Below are 27,378 nucleotides of genomic sequence, written 5' to 3' on the forward strand. Positions count from 1 at the left end.
CTGTCGGCCGTAATGTGTAAAACGGGAGACGCTGTCTGCCGTAATGTGTAAAAAAAGTGGGACGCTGTCTGCCATAATGTGTAAAAAGGGGGACACTGTCTGCTGTAATGTGTAAAATGGGGACGCTGTCTGCTGTAATGTATAAAAAAGGGACACTGTCTGCCGTAATGTGAAAAAAAGGGGATGCTGTTTTCCATAATGTGTAATAAGAGGATGCTGTCTGCTGTAATGTGTAAAAAAGGGGGACGCTGTCTGCCGTAATGTGTAAAAAAGGGGATGCTGTCTGCCGTAATGTGAAAAAATGGGGACGCTGTCTGCTGTAATGTGTAAAAAGGGGGATACTGGCTGCTGTAATGTGTAAAAAGGGGACGCTGTCTGTCATAATCTGTAAAAAGGGGACGCTGTCTGCCATAATTAGTAAAAAGGGGGACGCTGTCTGCCGTAATGTGTAAAAAGGGCACGCTGTCTGCCGTAATGTGTAAAAAGGGGGACGCTGTCTGCCGTAATGTGTAAAAAGGGGGACACTGTCTGCTGTAATGTGTAAAAAAGGGGAAGCTGATTGCCATAATGTGTAAAAAGGGGGCGCTGTCTGCTGTAATGTATAAAAAAGGGGGCGCTGTCTGCCGTAATGTGTAATAAAGGGGACGCTGTTTGCAGTTATGTGTAAAAAAGCAGACGCTGTCTGCCGTAATGTGTAAAAAGGGGAACACTGTCTGCTGTAATGTATAAAAAAGGGACGCTGTCTGCCGTAATGTGTCAAAAGGGAGACACTGTCTGCCATAATGGGTGAAAAGGGGGACGCTGTCTGCCGTAATGTGTAAAGAGGGGGACACTGTCTGCTGTAATGTATAAAAAGGGGATGCTGTCTGCCGTAATGTGTAAAAAGGGGAACGCTGTCTGCCGTAATGTGTAAAAAGGGGGACAATGTCTGCCGTAATGTGTAAAAATGGGACGCTGTCTGCCGTAATGTGTAAAAAAAGGGGACGCTGTCTGCCGTAATGTGTAAAAAGGGGAATCTGTCCACCTACGGCGCGCATCGCACCTTTTTTACATTGAGTGGGGGGACTCCGATGCCGTGTCTTGCACACAGCGCTAAAATGTCTAATTACAGCACTGTTGCTAGGTATCCATTTCCCTGGCCCTGAGCAGGTCCCCTCACCAGATACTCTCCAGGGGTGAGGGGGTGGACTTGGATGGGATGGGGGGGCACAAAGCATTTTGTCGCACATGGGCCCACCGCTCGCTAGTTCCACCACTGCCCCTGTGGGTCAGTCCAAACCTGTTATGCACCATACCATTTCCAGCAGTACGGCTACTGATAGGCATATCTGTATCTCTGTGGCTCTGCCTCAGCTCCCTTTTATGCAAACAACCCCTTATGCCCCCCCCCCCATTTCTCCAGGTGTAATGAGGCACAAGTGTCAGATCTGAAACAGCTGCTGAACTAATACTATAATTTGTAGTCATACATGACATTAAACATTCAGATACCAGATATGGGTATTTTGCTATGTACCACATATATGCAAATTTCAGCAACCTTTGGCATATTTGAAAATTGTATGGTGTAATGAACAAGCCAAAGATAATCATGTATGAAACCAATACCCCATATTAACATTTATTCCCCTCCTACATAGGTATTGCTAACTCCAGGCTCTCCTCATCCCTGCATTTACTGCTTACACAGCAAGCCATATGGGGTTAACCTGCTGGCAGTCCCTTCCATTCTGCCATCACACGAAGAAGTGTGTCCACTGGGTGAAAGGACTAATTGCTATTAAAAGCATTTTATCTGGGAGATTAGTGCTGGCTCCAGGCACTGTTTTCACAGGATGGAGATGTTTCCGATGCGAGGAACGAGAATTTGTCCTGCTGTTTTGTTGATAGAAAATCATTTTCCCCTCTTTTTTCCTCCTTTGTTTCCCTTCCCTCCCTCTTTCTTCACTAGCTGAAATTCCTGTTTATTTGCTGTACGTCATAGCCGTTACCTCAAATTATAATTAATAGGCTCCTTTGTGCTAGTTTGTATTCAGATTATTGAGCCCCCACATTGCTCTATATTAGGAACAAATAAAAAAATCAAACTAAGAAAGCAGTCGGCTTCCGGTTGGGGAAAGATTTTGTGAAAGCTGTGACACTGGAAACAGGCATTTTATTAGACCTAATGATGTTTGCATTTTTTTCCCACTGAATTATTGCTGTTTGCTTTAACGTAACATGAAAAATTGAATCATTTGTATAATGGTATTAGCAAAACAATGAGGTTTAGCATCACCCCATAACCTTATTTGTATTACATGAAAAATCTAAATGTTCTATAAACCCTTCCAAATCACTAAGTTGTACAGTATATTGACAAAAAGAAACTGATGACACATGATTTCTCAGATAATTAGTATGTTTACAAGGTAAACTTTTTGAACCTATATTAAGTTTTCCAGCTGGTTTTCAAAATCCCCCCTTAACCGGGAAACAGTTAGCTTCCCGACGGCGGGATCCCGAGGGAGGACACAATCCTGGCGTCAATATACAGACACCAAATGGGTTGCCGGCGTCAACATACCGACACACGTGTTCTCGAATGTTCTGACAGCAGGACGTGCTGCCGTCCAGCCGCGGAGGCAGGGGGGTGGGGGATGGGTTAGGTTTAGGGTCCAGCAGAAGGGGGGTTAGGCTTAGGGTCCACGCACGGAAATGTTAGGGTCCCGGGAGGGAGGGTTAGGCACATAGAGGGGGAGTTTAGGGTTAGGTACCTAGCGGGGAGGGTTAGGTTTAGGCAGCGGGGAAGGGATGGTTGGAGTTAGGGTAGGGAGCGTTAGAGTTAGGCATCCAAAAGGGAGGAAAGGTTAGGGTTAGGGTAGAGAAAAGATGAGGGTTAGGGGGCTAAATGGGGGGCTGTCAGGATTATGATGGATGGGATGCTGCTATCGGTATAATAACAACCAGCATCCCGTCCATCAGTAGATCATATTTAACCCCCTTAACCAACACAAAACAATATAGCATAGCTCACCTTGTAGTCTGCCTGATTCTATTACATTAATGTTAAATTAATGAATATCACTTTGCTGGAGGAAAATTGTAACCAGTAACCTGATTTCTCTCCCTTGACAAATATGAGGAACTACTGTTCTAAGCACTGTACTGATCACCAAAGAGGTATTGTCCTTAAAGGTGGACATTTGTAGTAGGTTGCAGTAGTGGTTTTGAAAATTTTGGGTCCTGGGTGTACTCGTACATAGGGGCTAATTCAGACCTGATCGCTGCTGTGCGTTTTCGCACAGCAGCGGTCAGGTCTGAACTGCGCCGGCGCCGCAGTGCGCCGGTGCATGGCAGACAGCCGACGGCTGTCTTAGCCCTGTTATCGCCTCTGCCTGACTGACAGGCAGAGGTGTTCGGTGGGCAGAAGGGGGCGGGCCGGCGGCATTTGGCCGCCGTTTTAGGGGTGCAGTACGGGCAACGCAGGCGTGCCCGGATCGTGCGGGGGGTGGGGCGCGTCAGCTTCGTGATGTCTCACGCAGCCGCTACGAGACGGCACACGCAGCCACTGCGACCCTCACACCGACGGGTAGCTCACTGCCAGTGCGCAGGAGCTGCACTGGTGGGGTGCTACTCTTCAAGTACAAAAGCATCGCCGTCGTGCGATGCTTTTGTACTTGTGCGATGGGGTAGGGCCTGACCTGCGGAGTGGACTAGCTCTGTGCTGGGCGTCTCCCCGCATGTCAGGGAAGCTGATCGTAGCACATCTACAATCAGGTCTGAATTACCCCCATAGGCTTGATTGTCACACATTATTCCCCAAACCTGCATATATATATATATATATATATATATATGGGATGCAGTCAGTTTACCTCCAATCAAAATCCTGACGTTCAAAATCCCAACACCAATTGAAGGATGGTCAAAATCCCGACAAGGTCAAAATCGCGACATGGACAAAATACCGACATTTAAAATATCGACAAGTTCAAAATACCGACATGTAAAATGCCGACAGGTCAAAATACCGACATGAGTTTTTCATGATTTTTTTCATTGAAACCGACTTGTTCATACTTTACCATCCCAGTGGACCTGAAGGGGGAATATAATAGTGTGCCGAGCGTAGCGAGACACCGTGCTCGAAGCATGGCGAGCGCAGCGAGCCATGCGAGGGGGACGCGGTACACTTTATATGGTCTCCATGTTGACGTATGTCGACATACACACAAAAAACAACAAGAAAACGTGTCGGCATTTTGACCTGTCGGCATTTTACATGTCGGTATTTTGACCTTGTCGGTATTTTAAATGTCGGTATTTTGTCCATGTCGGTATTTTGACCTTGTCGGGATTTTGACCATCGGTCAATTGGTGTTGGGATTTTGAATGTCGGTATTTTGATTGGAGGTATTTCATACCGATCCCATATATATATATATATATACACACATATATATATTAGAGATGAGCCGGTTCGGTTCGTCGAGATCTGAACCCCCCCCGAACTTCAGCTATTTTACACGGGTCTGATCTTCCTGCCTTGCTTGGTTAACCCGAACGAGGACGAACGTCATCATCCCGCTGTCGGATTCTCGCGAGATTCGTATTCCATATAAAGAGTCGCGCTTTGCCGCCATTTTCACTCGTGCATTGGAGATTGAATGGAGAGGACGTGGCTATGTTCTCTGCCTGAAAAGCTCCATAATCTGTGCTCAGTGTGCTGCAAATATCTGTGCTCAGTGTGCTGCAAATATCTGTGCTCAGTGTGGTGCAAATATCTACGCTCTCTGCCTGAAAAGCTCCATATCTGTGCTCAGTGTGCTGCAAATATCTACGTTCTCTGCCTGAAAAGCTCCATATCTGTGCTCAGTGTGCTGCAAATACCTGTGCTCAGTGTGCTGCATTGTGGGGACCACCAGTATATAATTATAGTAGTACAGTACAGTAGGTCATTGCTGTATCTTGCAGCACTGTGTCAGACTCAGTTCTAGATAGTATCCTGATCATCAGTGCTCAATATATGCTGCATTGTTGTGTGACCAGTATATAATATATATATTATATATAGTAGTACAGTGCAGCATTTTGGTGACCACCAGTAGAGTAGTACAGTACAGTAGGCCATTGCTGTATCTTGCAGCTCCGTGTCACTTCAAGTATCCATATCTGTGCTGCATTGTTGTGAGCAGTATATATAGTAGTACAGTGCAGCATTTTGGTGACCAACAGTATATAGTTGTACAGTACAGTAGTCCATTGCTGCATCTTGCAGCTCCGTGTCACTGCAAGTATTCATATCTGTGCTGCATTGTTGTGAGCAGTATATATAGTAGTACAGTGCAGCATTTTGGTGACCAACAGTATATAGTTGTACAGTACAGTAGTCCATTGCTGTATCTTGCAGCTCCGTGTCACTGCAAGTATCCATATCTGTGCTGCATTGTTGTGAGCAGTATATAGTAGTACAGTACATTAGGCCATTGCTATTGATATAACAATATTACTTGCATATAATTCACATTAAAAAATGGAGAACAAAAATGTGGAGGGTAAAATAGGGAAAGATCAAGATCTACTTCCACGTCGTGCTGAAGCTGCTGCCACTAGTCATGGCTGAGATGATGAAATGCCATCAACGTCGTCTGCCAAGGCCGATGCCCAATGTCATAGTAGAGAGCATGTAAAATCCAAAAAACAAAAGTTCAGTAAAATGACCCAAAAATCTAAATTAAGAGTGTCTGAGGAGAAGCGTAAACTTGCCAATGTGCCATTTATGACACGGAGTGGCAAGGAACGGCTGAGGCCATGGCCTGCGTTCATGGCTAGTGGTTCAGCTTCACATGAGGATGGAAGCACTCATCCTCCCGCTAGAAAAATGAAAATAGTTAAGCTGGCAAAAGCACAGCAAAGTACTGTGCGTTCTTCTAAATCACAAATCCCCAAGGAGACTCCAATTGTGTCGGTTGCGATGCCTGACCTTCCCAACACTGGACGAGAAGAGGTGGCTCCTTCCACCATTTGCACGCCCCCTGCAAGTGCTGGAAGGAGCACCCACAGTCCAGTTCCTGATAGTCAAATTGAAGATGTTACTGTTGAAGTATACCAGGATGAGGATATGGGAGTTGCTGGCGCTGAGGAGGAAATTGACAGGGAGGATTCTGATGTTGAGGTGGTTTGTTTAAGTCAGGCACCCGGGGAGACACCTGTTGTCCGTGGGATGAATAAGGCCATTGACATGCCTGGTCAAAATACCAAAAAAATAACCTCTTCGGTGTGGAATTATTTCAACAGAAATGCGGACAACAGGTGTCAAGCCATGTGTTGCCTTTGTCAAGCTGTAATAAGTAGGAGTAAGGACGTTAACCATCTAGGAACATCCTCCCTTATACGTCACCTGGAGCGCATTCATCAGAAGTCATTGACAAGTTCAAAAACTTTGGGTGACAGCGGAAGCAGTCCACTGACAACTAAATCCCTTCCTCTTGTACCCAAGCTCCTGCAAACCACACCACCAACTCCCTCAGTGTCAATTTCCTCTTTAGACAGGAAAGCCAATAGTCCTGCAGGCCACATCACTGGCAAGTCTGACGAGTCCTCTCCTGACTGGGATTCCTCCTACGGATCCTTGAGTGTAAAGTCTACTGCTGCTGTTGTTGCTGCTGGGAGTCGATCATCATCCCAGAGGGGAAGTCGGAAGACCACTTGTACTACTTCCAGTAAGCAATGGACTGTCCAACAGTCCTTTGCGAGGAAGATGAAATATCACAGCAGTCATCCTGTTGCAAAGTGGATAACTCAGGCCTTGGCAGCTGTGTTGGTGTTAGATGTGCATCCGTTATCCGGCGTTAGTTCACAGGGACTTAGAGAATTTCTTGAGGTAGTGTGTCCCCGGTACCAAATACCATCTAGGTTCCACTTCTCTAGGCAGGTGATACCGAGAATGTTCACAGACGTCAGATAAAGAGTCACCAGTGTCCTAAAAAATGCAGTTGCACCCAATGTCCACTTAACCATGGACATGTGGACAAGTGGAGCAGGGCAGACTCAGGACTATATGACTGTGACAGCCCACTTGGTAGATGTATTGCCTCCCACAGCAACAACAGCAGCGGCGGCACCAGTAGCAGCATCTCGCAAACACCAACTCATTCCTAGGCAGGCTATGCTTTGTATCACCGCTTTCCATAAGAGGCACACAGCTGACAACCTCTTACGAAAACTGAGGAACATCATCGCAGATTGGCTTACCCCAATTGGACCCTCCTGGGGATTTGTGATATCGGACAACGCCACCAATATTGTGCGTGCATTACATGTGGGCAAATTCCAGCACGTCCCATGTTTTGCACATACATTGAATTTGGTGGCGCAGAATTTTTTAAAAAACGACAGGGGCGTGCAAGAGATGCTGTCGGTGGCCCGAAGAATTGCGGGCCACTTTCGACATTCAGCCACCGCGTGCTGAAGACTGGAGCACCAGCAAACACTCCTGAACCTGCCCCGCCATCATCTTTAGCAAGAGGTGGTAATGAGGTAGAATTCAACCTTCTATATGCTTCAGAGGATGGAGGAGCAGCAAAAGGCCATTCAAGCCTATACATCTGCCTACGATATAGGCAAAGGAGGGGGAATGCACCTGACTCAAGCGCAGTGGAGAATGATTTCAATGTTGTGCAAGGTTCTGCAACCCTTTGAACTTGCCATACGTGAAGTCAGTTCAGACACTGCCAGCCTGAGTCAGGTCATTCCCCTCATTAGGCTTTTGCAGAAGAAGCTGAAGAGATTGAAGGAGGAGCTAAAACGGAGCGATTCCACTAGGCATGTGGGACTTGTGGATGGAGCCCTTCATTCGCTTAACCAGGATTCACGGGTGGTCAATCTGTTGAAATCAGAGCACTACATTTTGGCCACCGTGCTCGATCCTAGGTTTAAAGCCTACGTTGTATCTCTCTTTCCGGCAGACACAAGTCTGCACATGTTCAAAGACCTGCTGGTGAGATACTTGTCAAGTCAAGCGGAACGTGACCCACCAACAGCTCCTCCTTCATTTTCTCCAGCCACTGGAGCTGCCAGGAAAAGGATTAGATTTCCAAAACCACCCGCTGGCGGTGATGCAGGGCAGTCAGGAGCGAAAACTGACATCTGGTCCGGACTGAAGGACCTGCCAATGATTACTGACATGTTGTCTACTGTCACTGCATATGATTCTATCACCACTGAAAGATTGGTGGAGGATTATATGAGAGACAGCATCCAAGTAGGCACGTCATACAGTCCGTACTTATACTGGCAGGAAAAAGAGGCAATTTGGAGGCCCTTGCACAAACTGGCTTTATTTTACCTAAGTTGCCCCCCTCCAGTGTGTACTCCGAAAGAGTGTTTAGTGCAGCCGGTCACCTTGTCAGCGATCGGCGTACGAAGTTACTTCCACAAAATGTGGAGAAGATGATGTTCATCAAAATTAATTATAATCAATTCCTCCGTGGAGACATTCACTGGCAATTGCCTCCAGAAAGTACACAGGGACCTGAGATGGTGGATTCCAGTGGGGACGAATTAATACTCTGTGAGGAGGGGGATGTACACAGTGAAAGGGGTGAGGAATCGGAGGATGATGATGAGAAACATAGAAACATAGAATTTGTCGGCAGATAAGAACCACTTGGCCCATCTAGTCTGCCCCTTTTTTTTTTTTATATATTATTTTTATCTCTAACCTTATTTGATCCTTATTTCTTTGTAAGGATATCCTTATGTCTATCCCATGCATGTTTAAATTGCTCTACTGTCTTAGCCTCTACCACCTCTGATGGGAGGCTATTCCAATTGTCCACTACCCTTTCTGTGAAATAATTTTTCCGCAAATTTCCCCTGAACCTCCCCCCCTCCAGTCTCAGTGCATGTCCTCGTGTCCTATTGCTTCTCTTCATTTGGAGAATGTTTCCCTCCTGGACTTTGTTAAAACCCTTGATATATTTGAAAGTTTCTATCATGTCCCCTCTTTCCCTTCTCTGCTCCAAACTATACATATTGAGATTTCTCAGTCTTTCTGGGTATGTTTTGTGATGTAGGCCATGCACCATTTTAGTTGCCCTCCTTTGTACAGTTTCTAATGTATTAATATCCTTTTGAAGATATGGCCTCCAGAACTGAATACAGTATTCTAGATGAGGCCGTACCAATGACCTATACAGTGGCATTATTACTTCTTTCTTTCTGCTGCTGATTCCTCTCCCAATGCAGCCAAGCATCTGACTAGCCTTCCTCATTGCCTTGTTACATTGCTTACCTGCCTTTAAGTCATCTGAAATAGTGACTCCTAGATCCCTTTCCTCCTCAGTAGTTTCCAGTATAGTGCCATTAATACTGTATTTAGCTTTAGGATTTTTGAGACCCAAGTGCATGATTTTGCATTTTTGGCCATTAAACTGTAATTGCCAGACTCTTGACCATTCCTCTAGTCTACCTAGATCCTCAATCATTTGTTTTACCCCACCTGGTGTGTCTACCCTGTTGCATACCTTTGTGTCATCTGCAAAAAGGCATACTTTCCCTTTAATGCCATTTGCAATGTCACCAATAAAGATATTAAAAAGCACTGGTCCAAGTACAGATCCCTGGGGTACTCCACTGGTAACATTTCCCTCCTGTGAATGCACTCCATTTACCACAACTCTCTGTTTTCTATCCTTCAACCAAGATCTTATCCATTCAATAATCCTAATATCCAATCCCAAACTTTCAAGTTTATTTAGCAGTCTGCGATGTGGAACTGTGTCAAAAGCATTACTAAAGTCTAGATAAGCTATATCCACGGCTCCACCTTTATCCATAACTTTAGTCACACAATCAAAAAAGTCAATAAGATTTGTTTGACATGATCTCCCCCCAGTGAATCCATGCTGTTTGGGATCCAGTAAATTGCCGGATTTGAGATAATCTACAACTCTTTCTTTTAAGAGTGTTTCCATCAATTTCCCTACTATTGATGTAAGACTCACTGGTCTGTAGTTGTTTGCCTCTTCCTTGTTTCCACTTTTGTGCAGTGGGACTACGTTTGCTCTTTTCCAGTCCCCTGGAATTACTCCTGTAGCTAATGACTGGTTGAATAATTCTGTCAATGGTGCTACCAGCATCTCTTTAAGTTATTTTAGTATCCTTGGATACTAAAAGAACTTAATGAGGTGGACATCTTGCCTCTGTAGAGCCAGTTTGAGCAAGGAGAGATTGATTGCTTCTTTTTTTGGGTGTGTCACAAACCAACCAGTCATTTCAGCCACAGTCGTGTGGCAGACCCTGTCGCTGAAATGATGGGTTTGTTAAAGTGTGCATGTCCTGTTTATACAACATAAGGGATCTTGAACCTCTTTTTTTATTTATTTATCTTTGCATCATGTGATGTTTGGGGCCAATTTTTATAAGTGCCATTCTGTCTGCCACTGCAGGGCCACTCCTAGATGGGCCAGGTGTTTGTGCCGCTCACTTGGGTCGCTTAGCTTAGTCATCCAGCGACCTCGGTGCAAATTTTAGGACTAAAAATAATATTGTGAGGTGTGAGGTGTTCAGAATAGACTGGAAATGAGTGAAAATTATGGTTATAGAGGTTAATAATACTATAGGATCAAAATTACCCCCAAATTCTATGATTTAAGCTGTTTTTGAAAAAAAACACTTGAATCCAAAACACACCCGAATCCGACAAAATTTTTTAAGGGAGGTTTTGCCAAAACGCGTCCGAATCCAAAACACGGCCGCGGAACCGAATCCAAAACCAAAACACAAAACCCGAAAAATTTCCGGTGCACATCTCTACATATACACACACACACACCTCCATTATTAGGCCATGCCCCCCCCCCCCCAGCTAGCTTTCTATGGCCCTGCTCCCTCCTATTGTCATGTATGACCCACAATCTCTAAACTATTATCATATACTGTATGTTCCCTGTCCTATTATGATCACATGTAATCCTAACCCACCCTTCCATTATCACATACTGTATGATTCCCACCCTCCATTATCACATTTAGGAGTCGCTTGGAAAGTGATAAAATGGAGAGTGAAAAAGTACCAGCCAATAAAGCTCCTAACTGCCATTTTTCAAACACAGCCTGTGACATGGCAGCTAGGAGCTGATTGGCTGGTACTTTTTCACTCTCCATTTTATCACTTTCCAAACGATGATGCATCTAGCCCTATGTGGGTAATTCAGACCTGATCACTCGCTAACAGTTTTTTGCAGCGCTGCGATCAGATAGTCGCCGCCTACAGGGGAGTGTATTTTAGCTGTGCAAGTGTGCGATCACATGTGCAGCCAAGCGGTACAAAAAGATCTTTTGTAGTTTCTGAGTAGCCCAGGACTTACTCAGCCGCTGCGATCACTTCAGCCTGTCCAGGACCGGAATTGACGTCAGACACCCGCCCTGCAATCGCTTGGACACGCCTGCGTTTTTCCAACCACTCCCTGAAAACGGTCAGTTGCCGCCCACAAACGCCTTCTTCCTGTCAATCTCCTTGCGATCAGCTGTGCGAATGGATTCTTCGTAAAACCCATTGCACAGCAACAATCCGCTTTGTACCCAGGGGACGCGCCTGCGCATTGCGGTGCATGCGCAGTTCTGACCTGATCGCAGCGAAAAAAAGCTAGCATGCGATCAGGTCTAAATTACCCCCTAAGTACTAAGTCTTGGAGAGAAATAAAGTGGATGGAGATAAAGTACCAGCCAACCAGCTCCTTTCATTTTTCAAGTGGGTCAGATTTACCAAGCCTTGTTGAGTGATAAATTGCACTGTGATAAAGAGATGTACAAAGCAGTGATAAAAGTGGAGAAGTGAGCCAGTGGAGAAGTTGCCCATGGCAACCAATCAGCATTGATGTAACATTTATAATTTGCATATTATAAAAGCAAACAGAGTAGCTGGTTTTGTTGCCATGGGCAACTTCTCCACTGGCTCACTTCTCCACTTTTATCACTGCTTAGTACATGTCCCCCAAAGTCCCAGCCAAACAGCTCCTAACTGCCATGTTACAGGCTGTGTTTGTAAAATGACAATTATGAGCTGATTGGTTATTACTTTATGACCGTACTATTTATCACTCTCCAAGGCTTGATAAATCTGGGCCACAGCCTGTAACATGGAAGTTAGGAGCTGACTGACTGGTAGTTTATCTCCATACACTTTAACTCTCTCCAAGACTTAGGGGATCATTCCGAGTTGATCGCTAGCAGCCGTTGTTTGTTGAGTAGCGATCATTGAAAATAACGGCTAATATGCGCATGCATATGCACCGCAATGCGCACGGGCATCGTACGGGTACGAAGTCCTTTGTGGTTTTGCACTGGTTCTAGCGACAATTCCAATCGCACAGCCAAACGCAAGGAGATTGACAGGAAGAGGGCATTTCTGGGTGTCAACTGACCATTTTTGGGGAGTGTTTGGAAAAATGCAGGAGTGGCCGTGCGTTTGCTGGGCGGGTATCTGACATCATTACTGTGTTGCTCGTCGCAGCAATCATCGCACAGGATAAGTAACTACAGGGCTGGTCTTGTTTTGCCCAAAATGTGTTTGCAGGCACTCTGCTGCACAGGCGTTCACACTCCTGCAAAGCGAAAATACACTCCCCCGTGGGTGGCAATTATGCGTTTGCACGGCTGCTAAAAACTGCTAGCGAGCGATCAACTCGGAATGACCCCCTTAGAACATAGACCCCATAATCCCCACCTTCTGAGGAATCAGCTAATGTGGAGCTGCTCCTGAGACCAGACAAGTGTTCAGTGAAATATGCGGTTGAGCACTGGGATGCATGTGTGAAAATTGAGGATGTTTGGAAACCAGACCACAGATACAGTATGAGAGAGTATTTCCAGAAGTATAAGAAGATCATGAATGCCTACAGCCAGAGGCGTAACTAGGGTTTTCGGAGCCCAGGGCAAGATGAAGAGTGGTGCCCCCCCCCCCCCCCCCCCCGAAAAAAACCTTACAGTAATGCATGTGCGCTCGCCGAAAAAAGTGATTTTAAATCACCCATGCAGATTGTTGCAACCAAAACACAGCTTATTTGGTAGAATGGAATATAGACAAGTGGATATACAATCACCAGACAGATGTGATTTTTTCCAGGTACAAGGTACACAGGTGACGGAAGCGAAGTTCCTAGTCACTAATCCACAAACACACCAATACAGTTAAAACACAGATTATATTCCCTTTATTATTCCCATGCTGTTGGAGCTAATGGTGGGCACATTAGAGCGGGTTGCCAGATCCTGATAGGTTGAAAAATGTTAAGACTTAACTCTGAGTGTCCTTCCCCCAAGGCAGTTGTTGACCGTTTATTTGCCATATCTATGCTGCCAATTAACCCTTGCAGTGCCACAGGTTAACATAGCCTATTAACTATTTTAGATAATAGCGCCACTGTTACACTATACACTTGTTTATACAGCGCAAAGCACATACTGAATACATCAGAAAAATACATCGATTTTACCTGTGCGGGATGTAGTCATGTCCTACATGACTACATCCCGCACAGGTAACATCTATGTATCCCAAAATGGTGTGCTCCTGCAGCAGAAACATGTTCATAAAGGTATACAGGTAGAGGGGTAATGCGGGCAGAGGAGCACTGATTAGTAAACTTGCTGATGAAATGGCTTGCCGGAAGGGGCTAACCGAGTCTGAAAAGGGGATCATCGTAGGATGCATAATTCTTCCAGGGTAACGCTGGACTGATATACAAAAAATTTTGAAACATGGATGGACTGGTCAGTTCAGAGTACAGATCTTAACCCCATTAAGAACCTCTGGGACAAATTGGAGCGACGAATACGTTCTAGACCGACTCAACCTTCTTCAGTCTCACAGTTAGTTACTGTACTAAAGGCGGAATGGCGAAACATACTACTGCTTTTGGCCCTCATTCCGAGTTGTTCGCTCGGTAATTTTCTTCGCATCGCAGCGATTTTCCGTTAATTGCGCATGCGCAATGTTCACACTGCGACTGCGCCAAGTAAATTTGCTATGAAGATTGGTATTTTACTCACGGCATTACAAGGTTTTTTCTTCGTTCTGGAGATCGGAGTGTGATTGACAGGAAGTGGGTGTTTCTGGGCGGAAACTGGCCGTTTTATGGGAGTGTTTGAAAAAACGCTACCGTTTCTGGGAAAAACGCGGGAGTGGCTGGAGAAACGGAGGAGTGTCTGGGCGAACGCTGGGTGTGTTTGTGACGTCAAACCAGGAACGACAAGCACTGAACTGATTGCACTGGAAGAGTAAGTCTCGAGCTACTCAGAAACTGCACAGAGAAGTCTTTTCGCAATATTGCGAATCTTTTGTTCGCAATTTTGATAAGCTAAGATTCACTCCCAGTAGGCGGCGGCTTAGCGTGTGCAAAGCTGCTAAAAGCAGCTTGCGAGCGAACAACTCGGAATGACCACCTTTATCCAGGAACTTGTAGACAGTTTGCTAAGAAGGGTGTCCGCAGTAATTACTGCCCCTGGTGGACCTACAAAATACTGATGTCAATAAAATCTTGTTTATCTATTTGCTGTCAGCGTCCAATCACTTTTGTCTACATAGTGTAGTAATGTAGTAATGTTACATTTACTATATTGAAGGAAATTAGAACAAGATGCAAATACAAAATAAAAGTCTTAAGTACAAATCGATACAAACATTCATTCCCTTCTTCTTTTACAGAACAAATGAATATATGCTTTATTGGTCTGGCCTGAATGCTAATATCACTGTAATAATTTAAATATCGTTTGTCAGCGTCCGGAGTCTTACCGGTACGCTGGGGCCGCGGGGCTGGTTTCTCTGGTGGTGTGCGGGCAGCGTCGGAGGTGGGCTGCTGTGCCTGGTACGTGGGCAGCAGTGGCGGCGGTGAGGGGGTCCACTCGTGGCGGCAGGACGCCGCTATAGCGGGTCGCTCTTGCTGAGCCGTTGCTAGGAGACCAGAGGCAGTGAGCAATGTGGCTTTGCAGAAAGGTCTGCATTACTGGGCGCCGCCATGTTGGAGACCAAGTTGTAAGCATAGTTCCTGTTTCCTGTTTCTTCCAGCCAATCCAGAGGAAGCTCTCCCTATAAAAGGGGTCTGGTTTAGGACAGGGACGCCAGTGCTTCAAGTTACAACCCTGTTGTAGGTGCTTTAGCCTGTGCTCCCAGGATCTTTGTCGTATTCTGGTCACTCCTGATCCTGCTTGGTCGGTTCTCTGTTGCTGCTGCAGTCCTGCCGTTCCTAACCTGCTTCTGCCTGTAGAAGCGCTCCTGGAAAACCCGGTACAGTAAGACTCTTTGGGCACAGTCGGCCCCGGGTCTTCTGCCTCGTCTTTCAAGCCACACTCCACAGATCTACGTCACCAGCCACGTCTTTGTACCACCGACCACAACCTGCAGATTGTTATCTTCAGCCTCATTCTCCAAACCACAGTCCACAGTCCTTGTCTCCAGCCACGTCTTCAACTACCATCCAGAGTTCCACACTTCATTATCTACAGACTCGTCTTTCAAATCACAGTCCACAGTTCTTTGCTCCAGCCACAGTTCTCTAACTCAGCCCTGTACATAATAAATACTATTCATTGACTCTCAACCCCGCCTACATTCTTCATTGCTCCGTGTCCCATGCAAAGGAACTATATCCAACCCCCTCATCTTGTTCACCCACAGCCAACTACCTCTTCGGGCAAGTCTCAGCTGCCGGATCCTCAAACTTTGCTAGACGTGACAGTAAGCACAGGCCCAATGGATTCGATGAGTGATCAGGCCTCAGGAGGGGATTCAACTGCAGATATCTGGTGTCGCTTAAGTAAGCAGGAGGCCACACAATCTCAAATTGTGCAGTTCATGCAGAATATGTCCGAACGTCTCGACTCTCTCTGTGTTGCCATGATGGCCCCTCAAGTATCTACAGCTGCTCCCACATTAGCACCCCCGGTCCCGCTTCCTCCTGTACCAGTACCACTTCCACGGTTGCATTTGCCATCTACCAGTAAGTTCGATGGGAATCCAAAACAATGCCATGGGTTTCTTATCCAGTGTGAAATCCAGTTTGAACTACAGTCGGCCAGCTTCCCATCAGCACGAACCAAAATAGCTTATATAATTTCTTTACTCACCGGGCAAGTGTTGGAATGGGCTTCACCCTTGTGGGAGAGGATGAATCCCATCCTGTCTAACTATTCAGAATTCGTGGTCACCTTTCGAAGAATCTTCGACGAACCGTGCAAGACTTCTGCCGCCTCATTGTAGATCCTGCGCCTGCATCACGGCATGCGTACGGTCAGTCAGTACGTGATCCAGTTTCGTACTCTCTCCGAAAAGATCAAAGATGACCTCACAACTCTGGATGTACCTGATAAGTTGGATAAATTAATTTCTTTATGCAATAAATTAGACCTGAGGTACAGAGAACGCTGTATGGAGAGGTCGCGGTCAGATCGCCCTAAGTCTAGAGTTGTTCTTCCATCAACACCATCATCACCAACTGCGGAAGAACCCATGCAGATCAATCGCTCCCGCCTCTCCAACGAAGAACGTCAGAGATGGTGTCAAGGGAACCTCTGCTTGTATTGTGGCGCATCTGATCACTTTGTCAAAACTTGCAATCTACTTCCGGGAAACGCCCGCTCCTAGCTTGTGCTGGAGAGATCAAGCTAGGAGAATTCTCAGAATTACATACCAAGAAAGAGTCTGTCTTGTTAACCCAATTGGAGCTCCCTTCTTCTCTTCTCATCCCTGCACTACTCGACTCCGGAGCTGCCGAAAGCTTCATTACATCAGCTCTGGTCAAACGATCTGGAATACAAACGGTTCCTTTGGATCGTACCATTTCTGTTACTGCGGTGGATGGAAGTTATATCCCTGAGGGTATTATATCCTTTCGTACTATTCCTCTCAAGATGAAGGTCGGAGTTCTTCGTTCAGAAAAAATCTCTTTCCTTGTAATTTCTAAAGCCTCTCATGAACTGATCCTAGGATATTCATGGTTAATCAGACACAATCACCACATAGACTGGCAAACTATGGATGTTCTCTTGGGGACAAGACTGCTTCCAGAACTGTTTACCTTCAGTAAGACCTCTCTGTTTTTCCAGTCCTTCCAGCCTTCCTGCGGAATACCAAGCCGTGCAAGATGTTTTCAGTAAGCATGGAGCGGACACCTTACGAATACCTGGTAATGCCTTTTGGCCTATGTAACGCCCCAGCCGTCTTTCAAGAGTTCGTCAATGAAATCTTCAGAGACCTCCTCTATGACTGCTTGGTAGTGTATCTGGATGACATCCTCATTTTTTCTAGGGATCTGAAGACCCATCGGGAACAAGTCAGAGAAGTGCTAACTCGTTTACGAAGGAATAAATTATTCTGTAAATTAGAGAAGTGCACCTTCGAAGTACCCACGATTCCATTCCTCGGTTACATCCTCTCGGGGCAGAGGTTACAGATGGATCCCGCTTTAGTCCAAGCGATTCAGGATTGGGCACTTCCAGCTACCCTTAAAGGAATTCAACGTTTCCTGGGGTTCGCTAACTTCTACCGAAGATTCATTCAAAATTATTCTTCTGTCATAGCTCCCATAACCGCACTAACTAGGAAAGGAGCCGATCCTGCCAAGTGGTCTCCGGAGGCTTTGGAAGCCTTTTCGTCTTTAAAGGATGCCTTCATGACCGCTCCAGTTCTTAGACAACCTGATCTCAGCCGTCCGTTCTTGGTGGAGGTTAATGCCTCTACTGTAGGAGTAGGGGCAGTATTATCCCAGCTCTTTGAGGACAAGAAGGTCCATCCTTGTGCATTCTTCTCGTGAAGATTTTCCCCGCTGAACAGAATTACGCTATTGGGGAACAGGAATTACTGGCAATTAAGTTGGCCTTTGAGGAGTGGAGGTATTTGTTGGAGCGAGCTCAGTATCCAATCTCGGTAACCACGGATCACAAGAACCTCCTGTATCTACAGTCAGCCCGATGTCTGAACCCATGCCAAGCAAGATGGGCACTCTTCTTTACCCGTTTTAACTTTAAACTTAGTTACCGACCAGGTTCCCTCAACAAAAAGGCAGATGCATTATCTCGCTCCCTAAGTTCTGAAGAACCCTCTGACCGTTCTAAAGAGCAATTCATCCTGGAATCCACCTCTTTTTCAGCCACCAATACCTTTCCACTTCCTCCTCCAGGAAAGATCTTCGTTGCACCAAATCTTCGCAAAAAACTTCTTACATGGGCTCACTCCTCCTCATTCATGGGTCATGCAGGCGGTCATAAAACACTCAAATTCATTCAGCGTTCCTACTGGTGGCCTCATCTCAGGACTGACGTTAAGGAATTCGTGGCTGCCTGTCCAAAATGTGCCCAGCATAAGAGTCCCAAAGGTCCTCCAGTCGGGTTACTCCATCCGTTACCTGTGCCACTAAGAACATGGATGCATATTTCTATGGACTTTATTACTGATTTACCTACGTCTGGTGGACGGAACACTGTATGGGTCATAGTTTACAGATTCTCTAAAATGGCACACTTCGTTCCTCTGGCTAATCTCCCATCAGCATCCCAGTTGGCAAAATTATTTATAGCAGAGATCTTTCAACTTCATGGTCTACCACAGGAAATCGTGTCTGATAGAGGTCCTCAGTTTGTGGCCAAGTTTTAGAGATCCCTATGTTCTGCTCTTGGTGTGAAATTGAACTTCTCCTCAGGATATCATCCCCAAATGGATGGTCAAACAGAGAGAGTGAACCAGGATCTGGAGACTTTTCTGCGTTTATTCATGTCCTCCTCAAAGGACGACTGGCTGGACTTCCTCCCGTTCGCAGAATTTGCCCATAACAATCTCTATCACTCGGCCACAAAATCTTCTCCATTCTTCATTAATTATGGTTAACATCCGAGACTTCATGACTTCCAACTTCTGCCTACACTCGAGGTTCCTGCCGCAGGGTCAACACTTCGACAATTTACTGAAACCTGGAAACAAATTCACAAGGCCTTGCTCAAGACATCCAAGAGGTATAAAACCTATGCAGATCAGAAGCGAAAAGCTGTACCAAGCCTTAAAGTGGGAGATCGGGTTTGGGTTTCCACACGTAACCTAAGATTTAAGGTTCCTACGAAAAAGTTTGCTCCCAGATTTATTGGGCCCTATCCAATCGAAAAAGTTCTGAATCCTGTGGCTTATAAAGTGAAATTACCTCCGCAGTTAAGAATCCCTAATGCATTTCATATTTCTCTCTTAAAACCTTTGGTACTTAATCGATTCAGAGCTGCTTTGCCTAAATCACCCAAGATCCAATCAGCACAAGGAGACGAATTTGAGATTCACAAGATCCTCGATTCTCGCAGACATTATGGTCGCCTCCAGTACCTTGTTGATTGGAAGAGATATGGACCAGAGGAGAGATCTTGGGTAGAAGCAGAAGATGTCCATGCTCCAAGACTTCTTCGGACATTTCATGCCAAGTTCCCAACTAAACCATATAGCTGTCCGGAGTCCACCCGCAAAGGGGGGGGGGGGTACTGGCAGCGTCCGGAGTCTTACCATTACGCTGGGGCCGTGGGGCTGTGATTTCTCTGGCGGTGTGCGGGCAGCGGCAGAGGTGGGCTGCTGCGCTGGGTCTGTTGGCAGCAGTGGCGGCGGTGAGGGGGTCCGCTCGTGGTGGCGGGACGCCGCTACAGCGGGTCGCTCTTGCTGAGCCGTTGCTAGGAGACCAGAGGCAATGAGCAATGTGGCTTTGCAGAAAGGTCTGCATTACTGGGCGCCACCATGTTGGAGACCAAGTTGTAAGCATAGTTCCTGTTTCCTGTTTCTTCCAGCCAATCCAGGGGAAGCTCTCCCTATAAAAGGGGGCTGGTTTAGGACAGGGATGCCAGTGCTTCAAGTTACAACCCTGTTGTAGGTGCTTTAGCCTGTGCTCCCAGGATCCTTGTCGTATTCTGGTCACTCCTGATCCTGCTTGGTCGGTTCTCTGTTGCTGCTGCAGTCCTGCCGTTCCTAACCTGCTACTGCCTGTGGAATCTCTCCTGGAAAACCCGGTACAGTAAGACTCTTTGGGCACAGTCGGCCCCGGGTCTTCTGCCTCGTCTTTCAAGCCACACTCCACAGATCTACGTCACCAGCCACGTCTTTGTACCACCGACCACAACCTGCAGATTGTTATCTTCAGCCTCATTCTCCAAACCACAGTCCACAGTCCTTGTCTCCAGCCACGTCTTCAACTACTATCCACAGTTCCACACTTCATTATCTACAGACTCGTCTTTCAAATCACAGTCCACAGTTCTTTGCTCCAGCCACAGTTCTCTACCTCAGCCCTGTACATAATAAATACTATTCATTGACTCTCAACCCCGCCTACGTTCTTCATTGCTCCGTGTCCCTTGCGATGGAACTATATCCAACCCCCTCATCTTGTTCACTCACTGCCAACTACCTCCTCGGGCAAGTCTCAGCTGCCGGATCCTCAAACTTTGCTAGACGTGACAGCGTAGATTGCAGCAGTCAGATTACTATAGTATTATCATAAAATGGAGTCAGTGGTGGAACTTATGAGTGAGGGAGAGAGTGACAGGGAGAGGTAGAGGGTGAAAGGGAGAGGCAGTCTGTGGGTGACAGGGAGAGGGTGACAGGGAGAGGGTGATTCCAGGGAGAGGCAGTGGGTGACAGGGAGAGGGTGATTCCAGGGAGAGGCAGTGGTTGACAGGGGGAGGCAGAGGGTGACTTCTGGGAGAGGCAGCGGATGATGGGGAGAGGTGACAGTGAGAGGCAGTGAGTGATAGGGAGAGGGAGACAGGCAGTGGACAAAAGGGAAATGGGCAACAGGTGATATAGAGTGGCAATGAGTGATGCCAGGGAGAGGGTGACTGGCAGTGCGTAACATGCTGAGGGTGATGGAAAGAAACAGTAGGTTGCGCTATTGAGAGACAGTGGGTGACACCAGGGAGAGGGAGTCTGTGACGGAGAAAGGCAGTGGGTGACAAAGAGAGGCAGTGGATGGGGTGACAAGCAGTGGCTGATAGGAATAGTGTGACAGAGAGGCAGTGGGAGACACCATGTAGAGGGTAACAGAAATGCAGTGGGTGATGTCAAGGAGAGGGTGATAGGCAGCAGGTGACACCAGGGAGAGGGTGACAGAGAGGCAGTTGGTATTGCTAAGGGTATGGGTGACACCAGGGAGAGGGTGGCAGGAAGAGAAATGCAGTGGGTAACACCAGGGAGAAGGTGACAGGCAGCGGGTGACAGAGTGAGGCATTGGGTGAAACCAGGGAGAGGGTGACAGGCAGAGGTTGACACCAGGGAGAGGGTAACACAGAGACAGTGAGTGACACCAGGGTGAGGGTGACAGGCAGCAGGTGACACAGGGAGAGGGTGACCAGGAGAGAGATGCAGTGGGTAACACCCGGGAGAGGGTGACAGACAGTGGGTGACACCAGGAGAGGGTGACAGAGAGGCAGTGGATGGTGCTAGGGGTATGGGTGATACCAGGGAGAGGGTGGCAGGGAGAGAGAGGCAGTGGGTGACCCTAGGGAGAGGCTGGCAGGAAGAGATAGGCAGTGTGTGACACCAGGGAGAGGGTAACAGAATGAGGCAGTGGGTGACGCTAGTGATATGGGTGACATCAGGGAGAGGGTGGCAGAGAGAGAGTGGCAGTGGGTGACACCAGGGAGCAGGTGACAGAATGAGGCAGTGGGTGACGCTAGTGATATGGGTGACACCAGGGAGAGGGTGGCAGAGAGAGAGTGGCAGTGGGTGACACCAGGGAGAAGGTGACACAGGGAGAGGGTGGCCAGGAGAGAGATGCAGTGTGTAACACCAGGGAGAGGGTGACAGACAGCGGGTGACACCAGGGAGAGGGTGACAGAAAGGCAGTGGGTGATGCTAGTGGTATGGGTGATACCAGGGAGAGGGTGGCAGGGAGAGAGAGGCAATGTGTGACACCAGGAGAGGGTAACAGGCAGCGGGTGACACGAGAGAAAGGGAGACAGAGAGGCAGTAGGTGATGCTAGGGGTATGAGTGACACTAGGGAGAAGGTGGCAGGGGGGTGACAAGCCACAAGTGACACCAGGGAGAGGATGACAGAGAGGCAGTAGGTGATGCTAGGGGTATGGGTGACATCAGGGAGAGGGAGGCAGTGAGTGACACCAGGGAGAGGGTGACAGGCTGCGGGTGAAGTAACACCATGGAGAGGGTGACAGAGAGGCAGTGGGTGACACTAGGGGTATTAGTGACACCAGAGAGAGGGTGACAGGGAGAGAGAGGCAATGGCATTGGTGACACCATGGAAAGTGTGACAAGCAGTGGGTGGCTAGTATATATAAATAAATTACCTGCCCAGAACTGCAGTGCACTCCTCCGTCGGCTTTACACCAGGACTGTCACCAGATGCTGATGTCAAATCCCTGCCACCGGCAGAAAGGCAGCAAGGTCAGAGAGGAAGCCGGGGTTACAGATTTGGTAGCATCTAGTTTCCCTTCATGGAGGAGACCCTTCCCATGAGCACCTGGGTCCATGTCACAAACTATTTGGAATAGTAACCTGTGGCGAGCGAAGCTGAGTAAGACCCCGGGACCGAAGCGTGGCGAGCGAAGCAAGCCCGCGAGGGTCCAAGGGTGCATGGATAAAACGAAATAACCTCAAATGAACGGAGAATGGATAAAATATTTAGGTTCTGTAAGGGCGGAAGTTATCTACTGCCCTTTCGTTATTTCACTTCCTGGTCCTGATCACGAAGAGAAAATAGATACAACCTTACAGCTGTACGCCAGAGAGGAGAGGGGAGGCGCTAGGAAGCTGGAAGTATACTGGATCGTGGCCCCTCCTATCCATCTGTCTGGGCTCATGATGACACTGTGCATAGCCAGCAGCTCAGCCTCAGTCCCTGCTGAGCTGCTCACTAATTAACAAGGCAGTTGGCGGCTAAGAGTAGGGACCGACAGCAGCTGGCAGCGGCATTAGATGAGTCAGTTTGACTTTGGGCACCTTCCCTGCTCAGTGCAATGCACCGCCTGCACCAGAGCAAGTTCCACAACTGATGGGAGTCAATAAAATACATAAGCCAATCAGAAGCAGCCACTTTCGATTTTGCACCAATAGTCAAGTACTTACTTCTGTCCTGAGCCCAACAAAAGTTATCTTCTAGAAATCAGCAGAATTTAAGGCATTTGCACAGAATCACTAGCCAGAAAAAGATAAAGGTCTAGGGGGGCCCCTGGGCAACAAAGTTGTTGGGGACCCTATTAAATAAATATATATATATATATATATATATATCATGCTGTTTAGCCATGTGCAGGGAGAGAGAGTGCTGACTGTTTCTGCAGCACCCACTCTCCCCAGCTCAGTCCTCTCTCTCCATGCTGTCTAGAGTGAGGAAGAAGGGGGTAAGGAGTACCCGCTCTCCTCTCCCCAATTCTACCCCCCTTCCCCCTTGCTTGGCGCAATGGGTGGCTGAAGAGGACTGTGGTGCCAACATGGTAGCTGGCTGGGTCAGCTCAACACTGGCCACTGGCAGGATGCTGGGCGGCTGCGGGCTGAGGCTCCCCCCAGATGGGATATTGCATACAGTGCCCGGCAGAGAGGAGGAGCTGAAGGTGCGAGGTGGAGACAGAGGCTGGGCGTGGTTAGGAAAGGCCCTCTCCTCTGCTCCTGTGTGCTGCTTCGTTCCTGCTGGGCTACCCGCAGCGTACTAACATACCTCCCAACATGACCCTCTCCAAGCGGGACAAAATGCTCTGTTCCTGGACTTTTCTCTTATTTATGATTGCTGGCACCTGTTTTAAACAGCTTAATGTATAAGAAAGATGTTTCAGCACAGGTGATGGCAATCATATATTAGAAGGAAAGTCCAGGAGCAGAGCATTGTGTCCCTCCTGGAGAGGGTCATGTTGGGAGGTATGTACTAATAATGAGTCAGTCTGGCTCATTATTAGTACTGCTGTTAATGCCACTGACCGCAGACCCGGGTGCAATGCACCAGCAATGTCGGACTGGAGTATGAAGGGCCCACCAGGGGTATGCAGTGGTTGGGGCCCATGATTAGAGGTGTGGACAGCCTCCAAAGGGGGTGTGGCCAGCCACCACAGAGGTTTGGCTAACCATTATAGAGTACCTGATCTGGACTCCTTGATAATTTATATAGTAATTAATACTAGTGCATGCATGATAATGTGCCAGATTAATGACAGCAATGTACTGTAGAGAATATATCATAATCCTGTGCAGTATAAGGTAACATATGTATAATATATAATTCAAGTGCACAGTCTAGAACCTGATCCCTAGAGGAGGAGGGCCCCCCAGGCAGTGGGGCATACAGGTGGTTTCCCCTGTACCCCTGTGGGCCAGTCCGAGCCTGTGCACCAGTGATCGATCTGCCTGTGAGTGTAAAGTATGTCTTGGGGACAGTGTGTGGGGGCCCCGGGACAACCGCCCCTCCTATATTCCAGCTCTGTAAAAAGCACTTATTTCCTTAAAGGCCGGGTACACATTTGAATGAATAGCAATTGTGCCAATGGTCAGGGTGACCATCACAGATTGCCGGTACACAGTACACAATGTAATAAATGATGGAGCGATCTCTCATTCCGTCCTTCATTAATTTGCATTGCCACACACAATATCGTTTGATCGACCATGCAGCATCTTGTATGTAGTCCATGGGAGCGCGTGAATGAGGGTACACACTAGGCGATGTAGACAATTTGTCATTTCAATACGACAAATTGTCCCGAAATCGTCTTATTGTGTATCTGGCCTAAGATATAACAGATAATATTATCAATTTGTGATTAAAATATATACACTATCAAGTACAGACTGTGATCATAGGAAATCAAAATAATTACTTTATTAGCATATATATTAGTATGCAGCATTATTGTGTTGCACGTTTTAATGCATAGCTCTGACAATGCTAGTTTATTCAAGGTGCATATTGATTTATGTAAACTGAAGATGATACTCTAGCTACAACGGTAGTCATTATTTACAGCATGTTTGTAGACAATCGCTGATTATTTATTCCAGTGTATGTAAATAGGCAAATTATAGCATTACTCACATCTAAAGTAAATATTCAGCATGAACTGTCCATGCAAGGATTGATTTATATCCACAAGTATGCCTAGGAAGCATAAACTCTAGAGATGAGCGCCTGAAATTTTTCGGGTTTTGTGTTTTGGTTTTGGGTTCGGTTCCGCGGCCGTGTTTTGGGTTCGAACGCGTTTTGGCAAAACCTCACCGAATTTTTTTTGTCGGATTCGGGTGTGTTTTGGATTCGGGTGTTTTTTTCAAAAAACACTAAAAAACAGCTTAAATCATAGAATTTGGGGGTCATTTTGATCCCAAAGTATTATTAACCTCAAAAACCATAATTTACACTCATTTTCAGTCTATTCTGAATACCTCACACCTCACAATATTATTTTTAGTCCTAAAATTTGCACCGAGGTCGCTGTGTGAGTAAGATAAGCGACCCTAGTGGCCGACACAAACACCGGGCCCATCTAGGAGTGGCACTGCAGTGTCACGCAGGATGTCCCTTCCAAAATACCCTCCCCAAACAGCACATGACGCAAAGAAAAAAAGAGGCGCAATGAGGTAGCTGTGTGAGTAAGATTAGCGACCCTAGTGGCCGACACAAAAACCGGGCCCATCTAGGAGTGGCACTGCAGTGTCACGCAGGATGGCCCTTCCAAAAAACCCTCCCCAAACAGCACATGACGCAAAGAAAAAAAGAGGCGCAATGAGGTAGCTGTGTGAGTAAGATTAGCGACCCTAGTGGCCGACACAAACACCGGGCCCATCTAGGAGTGGCACTGCAGTGTCACGCAGGATGTCCCTTCCAAAAAACCCTCCCCAAACAGCACATGACGCAAAGAAAAAAAGAGGCGCAATGAGGTAGCTGTGTGAGTAAGATTAGCGACCCTAGTGGCCGACACAAACACCGGGCCCATCTAGGAGTGGCACTGCAGTGTCACGCAGGATGTCCCTTCCAAAAAACCCTCCCCAAACAGCACATGACGCAAAGAAAAAAAGAGGCGCAATGAGGTAGCTGACTGTGTGAGTAAGATTAGCGACCCTAGTGGCCGACACAAACACCGGGCCCATCTAGGAGTGGCACTGCAGTGTCACGCAGGATGTCCCTTCCAAAAAACCCTCCCCAATCAGCACATGATGCAAAGAAAAAGAAAAGAAAAAAGAGGTGCAAGATGGAATTGTCCTTGGGCCCTCCCACCCACCCTTATGTTGTATAAACAAAACAGGACATGCACACTTTAACCAACCCATCATTTCAGTGACAGGGTCTGCCACACGACTGTGACTGATATGACGGGTTGGTTTGGACCCCCCCCAAAAAAAGAAGCAATTAATCTCTCCTTGCACAAACTGGCTCTACAGAGGCAAGATGTCCACCTCATCTTCACCCTCCGATATATCACCGTGTACATCCCCCTCCTCACAGATTATCAATTCGTCCCCACTGGAATCCACCATCTCAGCTCCCTGTGTACTTTGTGGAGGCAATTGCTGCTGGTCAATGTCTCCGCGGAGGAATTGATTATAATTCATTTTAATGAACATCATCTTCTCCACATTTTCTGGATGTAACCTCGTACGCCGATTGCTGACAAGGTGAGCGGCGGCACTAAACACTCTTTCGGAGTACACACTTGTGGGAGGGCAACTTAGGTAGAATAAAGCCAGTTTGTGCAAGGGCCTCCAAATTGCCTCTTTTTCCTGCCAGTATAAGTACGGACTGTGTGACGTGCCTACTTGGATGCGGTCACTCATATAATCCTCCACCATTCTATCAATGTTGAGAGAATCATATGCAGTGACAGTAGACGACATGTCCGTAATCGTTGTCAGGTCCTTCAGTCCGGACCAGATGTCAGCATCAGCAGTCGCTCCAGACTGCCCTGCATCACCGCCAGCGGGTGGGCTCGGAATTCTGAGCCTTTTCCTCGCACCCCCAGTTGCGGGAGAATGTGAAGGAGGAGATGTTGACAGGTCGCGTTCCGCTTGACTTGACAATTTTGTCACCAGCAGGTCTTTCAACCCCAGCAGACTTGTGTCTGCCGGAAAGAGAGATCCAAGGTAGGCTTTAAATCTAGGATCGAGCACGGTGGCCAAAATGTAGTGCTCTGATTTCAACAGATTGACCACCCGTGAATCCTTGTTAAGCGAATTAAGGGCTGCATCCACAAGTCCCACATGCCTAGCGGAATCGCTCCCTTTTAGCTCCTTCTTCAATGCCTCCAGCTTCTTCTGCAAAAGCCTGATGAGGGGAATGACCTGACTCAGGCTGGCAGTGTCTGAACTGACTTCACGTGTGGCAAGTTCAAAGGGCATCAGAACCTTGCACAACGTTGAAATCATTCTCCACTGCACTTGA

Source organism: Pseudophryne corroboree, chromosome 3 (assembly GCF_028390025.1).
Source record: "Pseudophryne corroboree isolate aPseCor3 chromosome 3, aPseCor3.hap2, whole genome shotgun sequence".
NCBI lineage: Eukaryota > Metazoa > Chordata > Amphibia > Anura > Myobatrachidae > Pseudophryne > Pseudophryne corroboree.